The 12,920-nt window shown below is 50.8% G+C and overlaps 1 protein-coding gene across 9 annotated transcripts in view; it reads right to left on the reverse strand.

The window, feature by feature from the left end:
• The window catches only part of SMCO4 (single-pass membrane protein with coiled-coil domains 4), a 62,495-nt gene that overhangs the window by 36,755 nt on the left and 12,820 nt on the right, over positions 1-12,920 (reverse strand). The window contains exon 1 of one of the 9 annotated variants that reach the window (XM_075548706.1): positions 1,922-2,056. The exons of 7 other annotated variants lie outside the window; for them this stretch is intronic. The gene's annotated coding sequence lies outside the window, so the exon portion shown is untranslated. Of the gene's footprint in view, positions 1-1,921; positions 2,057-12,920 lie in introns of those variants that run through there. One more of the 9 variants, XM_075548707.1, reaches the window with a different exon arrangement.

A 12,920-nucleotide genomic window follows, 5' to 3' on the forward strand; every position in this document is an offset into this window, starting at 1 on the left:
CCTGATCACAAGGACTTCACAAGCTAACCGACATGGATTGAAAATATTATCAGTGGTTTTCAGTTGTTTTTCTTTTTTAAATCAGACATTTATTTCCATCATAACCAGGACACACTGTCTTAGCAGGTATCACGTGCTATTTTAAAGCCTTCTAGTTCCTTTTCGGTGGTAGCCCACGAAATAGAGTCCCAACTATGATGGCAAAGCACAACTTGAAAAGCACCACACTGGAATGCCCCGTTTTAGTGCTAATTTGAAAGAAAAAAAAAAAGAGTCAGGAAGTTCTTCCTCCGATCTACATTAGGTTTCTTGAACTATATCAGGTTAATTACAGTAGTTGTTTCTCAGGATGTAGACTCAAGGCAGGTGCAGAAATCCCTCAGAGAAGCTGACAGCCAGGGAATCTCAGTCAGCCCCTGACAGCTACTTGACTCCCCCAGCCTGGTCCTATTAAGCTGGAGATGATACTACTCATTCTTTGGGTTTATTGGAAAGTACATACTTGGCATCTGGTTCTGTTTCTAACAGGCACTTGGGACAAGGTCAAGTGTGGTTACAGGGGAGCAGCCCGCTCTGGAGAACTTTTGGTCCCCACACAGTTCCCAACGCCCCCTGGTGGCTGTTGACACGAGGATCAGCCCCATCTGTCCGTCATGTCTGTCACACCTTTAATGTAAGCATCAGTTATGTTCTACATCCAAATTCAAAACATATAACAGGGCAGAAGGCCAAGTCCCTGCCCAAGCTGGTCACCTGGCCAGGTAAACAGGAGTCACAATTGAACACACCAGGTGATGACAGAAGTCTGGAGCCACCTACACTGGGAAGGCTAGTCCACAATCCTATTTGCAGTTCTTTTAAATAAGAAAAAACAGTTCCCAATGTCTAGCTCACCCGGCATGAAGATGTGGACACCCCAGGCACATGTCTCTCAACTCCTAAAGAAAAGCATTGTGGTCCAGGACCAGAGCTGTGTTAGAAATACCATACCTCCTGAGTTACAAGCCCCCCTGAGAGAGGCTAAGCCTGCCGGGAAGTAAGATGTCCTGCCCAAAGGCACGTGCAGAGAGGCACAAAATAGGAACCCCAAAGATCAAGAATCACGGGCTACTTTCCTGCTTCCTCTAAACTTCCCCATCGAGACTTAACTTTACCGCCCACCCATTCCCCTACCACACACATACTCACGGGACAGGACAGGACAGGACAGGAAGGAGGGGGAAAGGGAAGGCCAGGAGCAGTAGATCTCTCCCCTCCCTCAGGAATCGAATATGTTAAGGCTGCAATTGCAAAGGAATGAAGAAGGGTCTTTCTACTGGTAAGGTAAGAAGGCTTCACATTTAGACTGTTAAAGTTTCCTCAAAGTACTTATAGTCATTGGGCTTGTGGGTGCTAAAATATCGATGTGTCCAACATGCACATGTATGATATTTAAAATATACTCGAGTATAAATAAGCTGACCTGAATATCAGCTGAGGCACCTAATTTTACCACAAAAACTACATTAAAAATGTGCTGGAAAACTCAGCTTCTACACGCGTATATACGGTACTTGAGCTTCTGAAATCCTCTTTGAGCGTGTCCTTTGTTTGTGGTACAGCTCAGATATCTCAGAGCCGCCCCATGGCTACCCTGACTTCCCAAGGCTTTAACTCACTGCCATTGTACCAATCCAGACTCATGCGGCCCTAGAGAGGGCTTTCTGAGGGTTATAGAGGAAAAACTGCCATGGGAGCTGTCTTAGTCTGGATTGACTAGAGAAACAAATCTACGGAGGCACACGTGTGTATAAGAAAGAACTTTATATACAACAGCAGTTGAATATTGAGAAAACATCCCAGCCCGGTCCAGATCAAGTTCTTAAGTCTGATATTAGCCCATATGTCTGATACCGATCTATAAAGTCCTCTTCAGACTCACAAAACACATGCAATGATGCCGAATGCAGGAAGATCACCGGTCAATGGGCGGGAGTCTTGTGGATCCAGTGGCGTTGTAAGTATCTCAGCGCTGCCAGGGGTCTCCACGTGGCTTCTCCGGCTGCGAGGCTCTAGTGTAGTTCGTGTCTTGTCAGCAGAGTGTCTCTCAGGGAGTCAGCCTGGAGTGTCTCCTACCTCCAAGGAGTTCCCAGAATCCTCAGGAGAAGGCCATGCCCACACAGAGGCCTCATGGGCTGTATCCTAATTGACAGGCCAGACTCCACCCCTATACTTTTAATCCTCAAACAGACACCAGATTACATAACCACCACAGGAGCTGACAGCTCAGAGTGGTGGCTGGCAGATCTGAACCACGATCCTATGGTTATCAATTCAACACTCCAGAGCCTCGGCTCTCAGCAAAAGAAAAAAACCAAACCACCCAACCACCAATGTTCTACCTCCACTGCCAAACCCCCAGAACCCAATGGTGGGGGGCGGTTCAAACCCACCCACAGCAAAGAAAGATGGGTCATCTGCTCCAGGTCAACCATTCTGTCGTGGGGGGGGGGGCAAGTGCACCACCTGCAGGGAGGACAAGGACTTCAAGGACCGCCTGATGCTCACCTCCAAGACCCTTTGCAGCAGCACTTCCATCATCTGAAACATCTACAGCCCTGTGGTGCCAAAGCGCAAAAGCCGGAGCTCAGGGCCTCCCTCTACCCAGGCTGGGATGCCTCGGGGCTTTATTTGCTAAGGGGCGGGTTCCTGTGCTGCACATGCCCCCCAGAGGCACCCCAGTGCATCTGCCCCCCACGGCAAGTCTCGGTAGCCCTAGGAATACCCAACCAAGAATTATATCTGATAGGGGGGCCTCCTTCTCTTTTCATCCCCTTCCCGCCACCCGGACCTCCCAGAGCTGGAGCCAACCTGGCGGCACAGTGGCACTTTGCAGATTTGGGTTTCTTTGCGATTCCTGTGTCCTCAGGGAGCCTTTTTGGAATCCACTTGGATACCTGAGTCAGGAGATGGCCCATCCACCCGGTCTCTGCTGCTGGTGGCTCTTCCTCACCTGTCCTGACCAGTCAGGAGATAAGTCTTAGCCACACCCCCAGTCCAGGAGCTGGGGCTGTGTGGGTGGCTGCTCTAACAACAGAATGGTCTGTCCCCAAGAAGAGCTGCTGTCAGCACTACCTCCGGCACCTCCGCCACTGCCACCACCACCACCTAATGAGAAAGGGGTCATGGACTTACAAGGGCACAGGAAGGTCACGGACAAGTAACCAAAGACTCTCCACCTCCAACTTTTGTGACCTGGAGCTGTAACCACATTCCCTTCCCATCTTCAGCTTCTACCCGGTGCTCACCACTTGCTAAAAAAATAAATAAATAAAGCCAGGCTCTGGTTGGACAGAAGCCCTGGTAGCATAGTGGTGATATGTCTGGCTCAGAACCCCAAGGTCAGCAGTCCGAAACCACCAGACGCTCCATGGGGGAAAGACGCGGCTTTCCACTCCTGTAAGGAGTTACCATTTCTGAAGCCCACCGCGGCGGTTCTACAGGGTGACTGGGAGTAGCAGCCAACTCGGTGGCAGGCAGTTTTCGATTTCTAGTTGGAAGGACCTGCTTTGAATCGCATGCCCTGCTACTTCCACGCTGGTTCTGCGGGCAGGCTACCACAGCACGACCCCAGTTTCTTCCCCGGTAAACTCCAAGGAGGTTGTGCGAATTACTGACACAGCTGAGCATGCACGAAGTCAGTAACCAAAGCGACGCGATTACCAACAGAGAGCAGAGGAGAGGGAAAGATTAAGTTAGATCCCTGGAAACGTATGAAAGGAGTCACGCTGTAAGGCTCAAACATTTTCTGAAGACTCAAGAAGCAAGGCGGAAAAACAATACTCCCACTCCTTCCCCACTTCCTGAGGGCTTTTGAAGCCTCTCCACCACGAGCTGCCCCTCCTGGGACAGCGGCCTGGAGGGGCTCCTTACCTGCAGACCCCTCACACGCTCTAAACACACCCCATGGCCAGCCTTCTGGGCAAACAAGTCCAACAGGGTCTGATCCAGAAATGAAATGTCCACGCGGCCCAGCCGCACTCGGTTCAAAATAGATCCCTGTGACCTACTTAGTGTCCGAGCACCACTCTCTGCGCCAAGGCACGGTGGACAGGAGACGGGTGCGCTGACTTCCACAGGGCCCCGGCGCAGACCCCCTGGCGCTCCTTGTCGGAAGATGCTGCGCTGAGAGGTGACAGCTCAGAAAAGTAACAGGGAGGGCAGCCAGAAACAGCCGAGGCAGCAACAATGCTGTGCAGTCCCCAAGAATGCTCTCCTGTTCGTTTTCACAGGCTGGCCAGTTCTCAAGCCAACCATCCCTGCCTCCGAGGCCCCGGGTGCTAAGAGCTAACAGGCTTGTAAGTATGAGCCTGGGAAGAAAGGCTTGAGGATCCATTGAAGAAAAGCAGGCATTGAAAAGAAAACCAACTTGGGCACAGGCCGGGAACAGGCAGCAACTTGAGAGTAACGTGTTTGTTTAACCAGTGGTTCTCAACCTGTGGGTCGCGACCCCTTTGGGGATTGAATGACCCTTTTCATTGGCTTTGCCCGACTTATAACAATAACAACATTACAGTGATGAAGTAGCAACAAAAATAATTTTATGGTTTGCGGGTCACCACACCCGAGGAACTTTGTGAAAGGGTCGCGGTCTTAAGAAGGTTGAGAAGCAATGGTTCAATCCCTACTCCAACCCTGACCCTGACCCTCGTATTTGTTTTTCTACGTGCGAGAGGCCTTCAACACATGCATCCTGGGAACCCTGAATGAAAAGAGCAGGGCATGTTCTCAGGAATTTTTCAAAGCCCTGAACACAGTCCTCCATGTTCCCACCCACTCACACTCATGGGCAGTGGCTCAAGATTAGAGGGGAACCATCGAAAACCCCAAACCCACGTCCTTGAGTCAGAGCAACCCCCCAGGACAGAGTAGAACGGCCCCCTGCCAGTTTCCGAGACTGTAGTTCTTTACGGGAATAGAAAGTCCCCATCTTTTTTCCCAAGAAGCGGCTGGTGGTTTCAAACTGCAAATTTCATGGTTAGCAGGCAACCTCGTAGCCACTAGGCCACCAGGGCTCCTCAGAGAGCAGAGCCATATTTTTACTGTTAAGACAACGAAGAGAGACAACTCCTGGGACAAACGCTGCATATTCTTAAGCACCCACATAGCTATAAAGTGATCTTCTATGTTATAATTCACTCACCAGGAAGACGGGAGCCTGAGGGAACGTGAGCCTAAGAAAAGCAGGCAGGACAAACTGTAGAAATCCCAGAGTGTTCCAATCTAGAGTTCTAGGGAGACAATGGGACACAAGTCCGTACCAGTCAAGTGACGGCAGCAGAGACAAGCTGGCGGCAAAAGAGAGAACCGTAACACGATGTAGTGGAGCACCAAATCCTGCATGTCTAAGACCACGCTTCTGAACTCTCTGAGCTCAAACGAGACACTTTACCACCATGGCCACCACGAAACTCTCACAATCCCCAACACAGAAACATGCTTAGCACATTCTCCCCGTATCATGGGTGGCAGGTAGGGGGAACAGGCGTAATTATAATGAGCCACTTAAACCAAAAGCCAAACTCACTGCCATCAAGCCAATTCGGACTCATATTGACCCAAAGGGCAGGGACGAACAGTGCCTTTGAGTTTCTCTTTACGGTATCTCTTTGTGGGAGTACAAAGTCCCATCTTTCTCCCCCAGACAGGCGGGTGGTTCCCAACTGCTGACCCTGTGGATCGCAGCCCAACGCAGGCCTGCTATGCCTCCGGGGCTCCTTGGAGAAGAGCTTGAGGTATGGGCTTCAGGACCTTTGAACTTAAAAGTCAGTGCTTTCTCCAAACTCACTGAATACGCACTGCCCACATCGAAGCTCCGAGCTGCCACTCTTCCTACCACATCCCACTCAGTGTACCTTCCAAACAGTTCTACAGCACAACCTCTCCTACATGACCACCTCACACATCAGCAGGAGTGCCTACGTCACTGACCTTGGCAATGGAGTAGATTATGAGCTGGGCTGCTAACTTCAAGGTCAGCAGTTCAACTCCGCCACCCCCACCACCCCCAGTTGCTCCACTGAAGATGAGGCTTTCTGTTACCGTAGAGATTTACAGTCTCTGGAAGGAGAGGCAGCTCTAACTCTGTCCTATATGGTCGCTATGAATTGAATCAGCTCAATGGCAGGGAATTTGGGAGTTTTGGGGGTGGGGGTGCTGGTGTCCACCTACAGACAACATTTGTGTCAAGCATGCATCCACCCTCCCTAGGCCAGATTCAGCAACTACTAGACCTTTCTTTCAGTAAGAAATAACTCAATCTCACTCATTACCTTTGAGTTGATGCCAATTCATAGCGACCTCGTAAGGCCGAGTTAGGCCAGGGCCCGTGAGTTTCTGAGACTGTAACTCTCTACAGGAGTAGAAAGCCCTGTCTTCTCCCGAAGAGTGGGTGGTGTTTCTAGACTGCAGACCTTTAAGATCACAGCCCAACGCGTAACCACTATGCCACTTCTTCAGAGAGAAATGCACACAAGCAAAAGGCCTTTCTACAATTAAGTGGTCAGCACAGAGCAGGAAAAGAAACCCTGCTCTCCGAGAGCCGAGACCCAGAATCCCCAGAAACCCGAGCCTCCCCTGAATGCCAGTCAGTCCTGGGGCCAAGTCCTGCCTGTGACCCGACAGCTCTGAGAGCTCAGGCCGGCAATTAGCCTTTCTAAGCCTTGGCGCCAACAAGGAGCTCAACACTAGAAAGAATTACAAGTACAAAATGAAAACGCCGTGACGGTAAGTTCGTGCAGTGGCTGGCCCCATGGAATTCTAATGAAGAGGTGTTTATTATTCAGAGCGACTTTTTTTTTTAGCAATTTTGTTTTAAAACCCATGGTTTATGTAGAAAGTGCCAGGTGATCGTGGAATGGCAGAATCCAGAGAGCCACTGAAATAAAATGCCTTGCAGTACTTTTCGCATGCAGAAGTAACTCCAATCCGGGTGGTTCTCACTGGCAGGGGTAACCCAATCTTTGCTGACGTCCTCCTATCTGCAAAAGCAATTCTCACACCATCATCCAGAAACAAAGGGGCTTTTGTCCAGGCAAGGATTTAAAATGTTTTTAAGAAGCAGGTGAAACTTGAGACAAGCGCCCGGCAAACATGCTGAGCAAATGGAGAAACAGGCCTTGGGGGCCAGGACCACCTGCTCCCCCTTGTCCCAGTGAAGGAAACCCAAAGTCTCAAACCTTGGAGTTTGGTTAAACAGCGGAACAAGTGAGCTGTCAGGGCGGGAGTGTTAATGGCCAACAGAGTTCAGGAGCCCTTACCCTCCGAGAACACCCATTGTGACAGGAGGAAGCAGGAATCACAGCCTGTGGTGCAAAGTTAAAGGGGGAAGGGACACGAAGAGTGGGGGGCATTCATGCCAATCATTTTATTGGTGCCTCAAATTCCACTGGGGAACAACAGAGCCCAGGGAGGTGAGTGGCTCGCAACCACCCTCCGCCCCCTCCCTGCCCCTGAGGCAGCAGACCAATGCAAGGGCCAGCATGTGAACCACTTGGAACCCAGCACGGGCGGCCAGGGCCTGCACCATGGTGCACACACTTAAGTGCCGGGGGCTCAGACCACCGCCTGAAACCAGGGAGGGACAAATCTCACTGCCAGAGTTACTTCCAACCCACAGAGACCTGGTGGTTTCTAACTGCTGACCCTGTGGTTGGAAGGCCACCAGGGCTCCTAGAAGGGACGGCATAGTAAATACGAAAGCTCTCTTCCGAGATCCTGGCGTGGGAGAGGGAGAGCGAGCTTGTCATCTGGCAAGGTCTCCTCTGTACTTCCCTCCCCCACCCCACCCCCAGGCCTGCAGTGTCTCTGCCTGGAAGCAGGGCTTGGACTTCTGGAGGCACAACTTCCTGGAGAGTTCTGGCACAGGACAGGCTGTGTCATGGAACGGGCTCCGGACAAGCGCTCCATAAATAACAATCACACAAAGCACGTTTTTAGTACTCATTTGCAGTCTTCACAACTTCCGGTTTGCATGGCGTGTGTTTTCTCTGGGGGGTAGGAAGGGGCGCGTAGCATCCCCAAAGCAAGCCCTGAAACACTGCAGCCCAGCAGCCGCTCTGGGAAGTTCTATTTCTAACCCCACTTACACATAATTATCTCCCCAAGTGGGGGTCCCAAGAGAAGCCACTGTGTCAGAGGCCTCCTAGATACCTCCCCCACCCCCCAAAAATGGGCTGCTTCTAGAACTTCCCATGTAGTCAGGTCCACCCATGGCCTACTTCTTGGTGTCCGGGCCCTTTCCTTCTGAGGCTCAAGGAGGAAATTGTCAGCCACATAAGGAGATTCCCCATCAGCTCTGACCCCAGGCCTCAGGCCACCAGGCCAGGCAGACCTGGAATTTCTTCTTTATCTTTTGGTGACTGACTTCAGAGTTTAGAGTGTTCACTAGTTGTATGATAGAAAGAAAGAAAAAAGTCAGTGAACACTGTAGGCCAGTTACAAAACCGGGTGGTAGAGAGGGACTCCGGGCCCACAGATGACGACCACCTGGACACATCCCTTCCTGCCCTGTACTTCAAGGCCAAACACGGCCCCCTGACCCAGGGAGCTGAATCGACTTTATTCACAGAAGGATGGGGAAGCTGAAGACATAGAGCTTACACACCGATCTCAGCATTTTCTAAATCTGGCCGGGTGATGAATCCCTTCAATGCGGGGTGCCCGGGGGCTGGCTCACGCAAAACTGTCACATGCAGTTTCCTGACAGGGCCGGCCCCTAGGTGTGGGTGAAAGGGCTGCGAGGAGGAGAGAGAACAAACAGAAAAGGCCTGGGGAGCCATGGCAGCAGAGCACCAACACTAACAAAGTCCCACTGTAAGCAGGCAAAGGGGAGGGACGACCACAGGGCACAGACAGTGCGGACAGACGATTCTTTCTACATATGACATACTTACAATGTGCTGCAAAAATATTCATGAATACAGCACCCCTGGGAAAAGCTAGGAAAACTTTGTAACAAACAACTTGAGGGAATGAGTTGTTAAATTTGGGGGTTCAGGACCATCCATAGTCTTGGGGTTCACCAGGGTCAACTGGCATCACAGGCCTAGGGGGTTGTAAATTGGGATACTAGTCAGAAGATTGGTAGTTCAAACCCACCAGCCACTCTGCAGGAGAAAGACATGGTTTTCAACGTCTGTAAAGAGCTACAGTCTCAGAAATTCAAAGGCAGCTCTACCCTGTGCTACAGGGTCGCTATGAGCAGGAATTGACTTCACGCTAATGGGTTTGAGTTGAGTTCGTAAAGACAAGGTTCTGCACTACACTAATGAGTGGTGACTGGGGTCCTAAAAGTTTATGCGTGGCCATCTGAGGTGCAACTGTCAGTCTCTCTCCACCTTGAGCAAGAATGAGTGAAGAAAAATCAAGGCAGCAAGGAAGTAATTAATGCAAAAGATTAACGGACCAAAGGATTAACAGCCCACTGTGGTAATTACATAATCTGGTGTCCATTTATGGAGGGGTGGAGTCTAGACTGTCCATCAGCTAGCAGCTTGATGACCTCATTTGGAAGTCCTAAGGAGATAAATAGCTTGCTGGAAGTGGGACACAGACTCTGCTTTATCTTCCTATGGACAAGACACATGGAGCTATGCTAGAGTCCTGGAGTTGGAGGACTCACACGGAGACCCCTGCCAGCACTGAGATGCTTCCACTGTCACTGGACCCACAAGACTTCCCACCCGGATCACAAGAGGATGTTAAAAAATAAGAAAGTGTTGGCTAAACCCACACAGAAAAAACATACCAGCCTGTGTGATCCAAAGATTGTAAAAAATAAAATCCAAGTCCAGAGGAGGGAATTGTAATAAGAGCTTAAATTCTGAGCACTCAGTTTGGAGAAGTGAAAGCCCAAAGTCCATCTGCAGAGTCTCCACAGGAATTAAGCTTCCAATGGATACCCTCGGGCCATTGATCAGGGGTATGAACAGCCTTGCCCTCGGAGTGCATCAGAAAGTAGATTAGTGCAGACATAGGTAGGTTATGTTTTAACATTTTATTATTGGATTTTCCCTTTTAACCAATTTTTAATTTGTCCTAATTCTTATTATTTCCTGCTTTTATTTTTAAGATGGAGGTTTTTCTGTGTTTTATTTAGCTATTGTTGAAAAAGTTGTATGAGGTGGTTTTTTTGGTATGAGCTTCTTTTGTGATATCTAGATAGGTAAATCTATAGAGACAGTAACTTGATTAAAAGTTTCTAAGGGTAATGACAGGGAAGTTGGGGGGAAATGGGGAGCTAATAACAATGAGCACAAAAAAATGAAGAAAATGTTCTGAAATTGATTGTGGTGATGATTTCACATTTCTTTTCATATATCCAAACCACTGAATTGTATGGCCACATGAATTACAGGCCCATGAAACGGTTTTAAAAAGTAAAAGAACTGCCGACTGTTAAACCATATCTCAAAAGCTCTCCTACAATAGTTTCTTTAAACCAAACAACAATCGAGCCTCGATAGTAAAGAATATCTGCTATCAACTCCGTGTTCTCCTAAGTAACTTACTTTGATCCAAAGGGATCAAACCGTTAGCAGCAATTCCAAAAGTTAAAGGGGAAGCCGAGGGGAAATGCGGTCACGGTGAAAGGAGAACAGCCGGAAAAGGAGGGTGGGATGGCTGCACTGTTGGAAGGACGTATCGATGGCTCCACATTGAACACACACCCGCTGTTGAATTTTGTGTATATTGTCAACAATTAAAAAACAAAACAGTTTTGTTTAAAGTCTAGTCCGCTGCCATAAACCACCCAGGTGGCAGGGACCCTGTACAGGGCACACATACAGACGACCAAGAGGCAACTAAGGCTGGCGGAGCTCCTAGATGAAGTGGTCCACGCACACCCTCCTCTTGTTCCCAGCAGTCCAGACTTAGAACCATTCGTGTTGTAAGGTTTCAGTGCTGCTAAGTCAGCCCCCAACTAACGGGGACCCGATGGAACTGAACAAAAGCTGTCTGGTCCTGTGCCATGCCCACGAAAGGTGTGGACTGGATCTTTGTGACTGATAGTGTTTCTATGGGCTGATTTTTGCCAGATCTTTCTTTCTAGTCCATGTTAGTCTGGAGGCTCCACTGACACCTATTCAGCATCATAGCTCCACACAGGCCTCCACCGAAAAATGGCCTGCGGCTGAGCATGAGGTGGGCTACCTGGGAAGGGAACCTGGGTCTCCCACAAGGAGGGCGAGGATTAGGCCAATGACCACGGATGCTTTCCCTCCCTCTCAGAGTAAACCATTCAAAATGCCGCCACCACCACCCAGCCAGCAGCACTGCCCGGACCTGCTTCTCCACAGCCACTCATTCCATCACACATCCCACGCCCTGTGATCGGTGTCTGTCAACCCACACAGCAGAGCAATGCCCCAGGAGGACAGGATTCTAGCTCCTGCTGTCCGATGCATGGTCCCCAACACCGACAGCAGTGCCCAGGGTGGAGCAGGCACCCACCAAACATTTGCTGAACGGATGTGAGTGGAGACACGGTTGGAAGGGGCGGCGGGGCTGCTACGTCCCTCCTGGAGCGGGTACAACTAAGAGGCCAGTTTCGAACTTCACTCAAGATGCGTCACAATCACTGCCCTGAGATCTCATTCCCTCGCTCGATGACCCTGAGTTGCTACCAGGACCTGAGTGAGTGAGCCTGGCGCTTCCCAGACTTCACCACCTTTCGAACGCTACAAGCCACGGCTACGGTGCTGGTTCATTTTCATGCACACCGTCCAAGCTGCGCCGCTCTAGCTGGCGTTCCACAAGCCAGGGAGTTCGTCCAGGGCCCACCTGCATCCTCCCTCACAGAGGCTCTGCCCCTCAGAACTCTGGGCAGAGAGCTCCAACCAACACTGCCTGGGCTTCAAGGAGCGAGGGTGTCAACTTGGCTCCCTGGGCGGCCTGGGCTGCTGTGGAAGGCTGGGGACCATCCCTGCCCGCCGAGGCCCGCAGGCTCAAACTTCTGGTTTGGGTGAGCCATTCGCAAGCAGATGGGTACTTCAAACGAACCTGCCGCCGTACAACGAATACGCATGCGCGTGCCTCCCAGAAGGGTGGCATAACAGGTAGTTGCGGTGTAAGCCGGAGTCCCATCAACAAACAGGTAATGCACTCAGCTGCCAACCAGGCTCATGAGAAAGGCTTCATGATCCATGTCTGAAAAACTGTCGCTGAAAACTCTGGGGTACGGCTCTACACTGGCACCCACAGGGTCGCCCTACGACAGGCTGACGAAAGGACGACTACTTTGGGGGTAGGAAACCAGCACCGCCATCAACACGGTGCCAGCCCCGCCAGGAAGGCAGCCAAGTAGGAGATGAGAGCCCAGGCTTGGGGCCCGGGGAGACTGGGACCTGAGTGGCAGCTGCCTCGCCTTGGCGGTAATTTACCGCTGTCCTTTGCAAGTTGGTGGCCTCGTCTCACAAGCCGGCAGGAATACTAGGTGGCACACTTTTGTACAGTGCCCAGCGCCACGGAGTCCACTCTCCTGCACTCGGCAAGTGGGCGGTGTGGAGAAGAAAGTAAAGAATCTCAACTCCTCAGAACAAGGAGCCTGGGAGCCCATGTCCCAGGTCTTTTGCTGACCTCGGATGACTTTGGAGAAAGCATTTCACCTTTCAGGACCTCACTCAGCCTCCTCAAAAACAAAAGCAAGAGGTGAAATCAAGTGGTTTCCCAGGACTTGCGGTTAGGTGTGCTCGAGGCTCCGCTGACTCACCGTGACTCTGAAGTACCACAGAAGGCCACTGCCCGCCTGTTCCCAGGCTCCTCACCCACAAGGGTGAGCCCCCCTTCCTCTCGCTCACTGGCCCTCTATCTACCAAGCATGACTTCCTCTTCCAGAGACTGGACCCCTAGCACTCGGTTCATCCCAAACGTGGAAGCTT

This window comes from Tenrec ecaudatus, chromosome 4 (genome assembly GCF_050624435.1).
Source record: "Tenrec ecaudatus isolate mTenEca1 chromosome 4, mTenEca1.hap1, whole genome shotgun sequence".
NCBI lineage: Eukaryota > Metazoa > Chordata > Mammalia > Afrosoricida > Tenrecidae > Tenrec > Tenrec ecaudatus.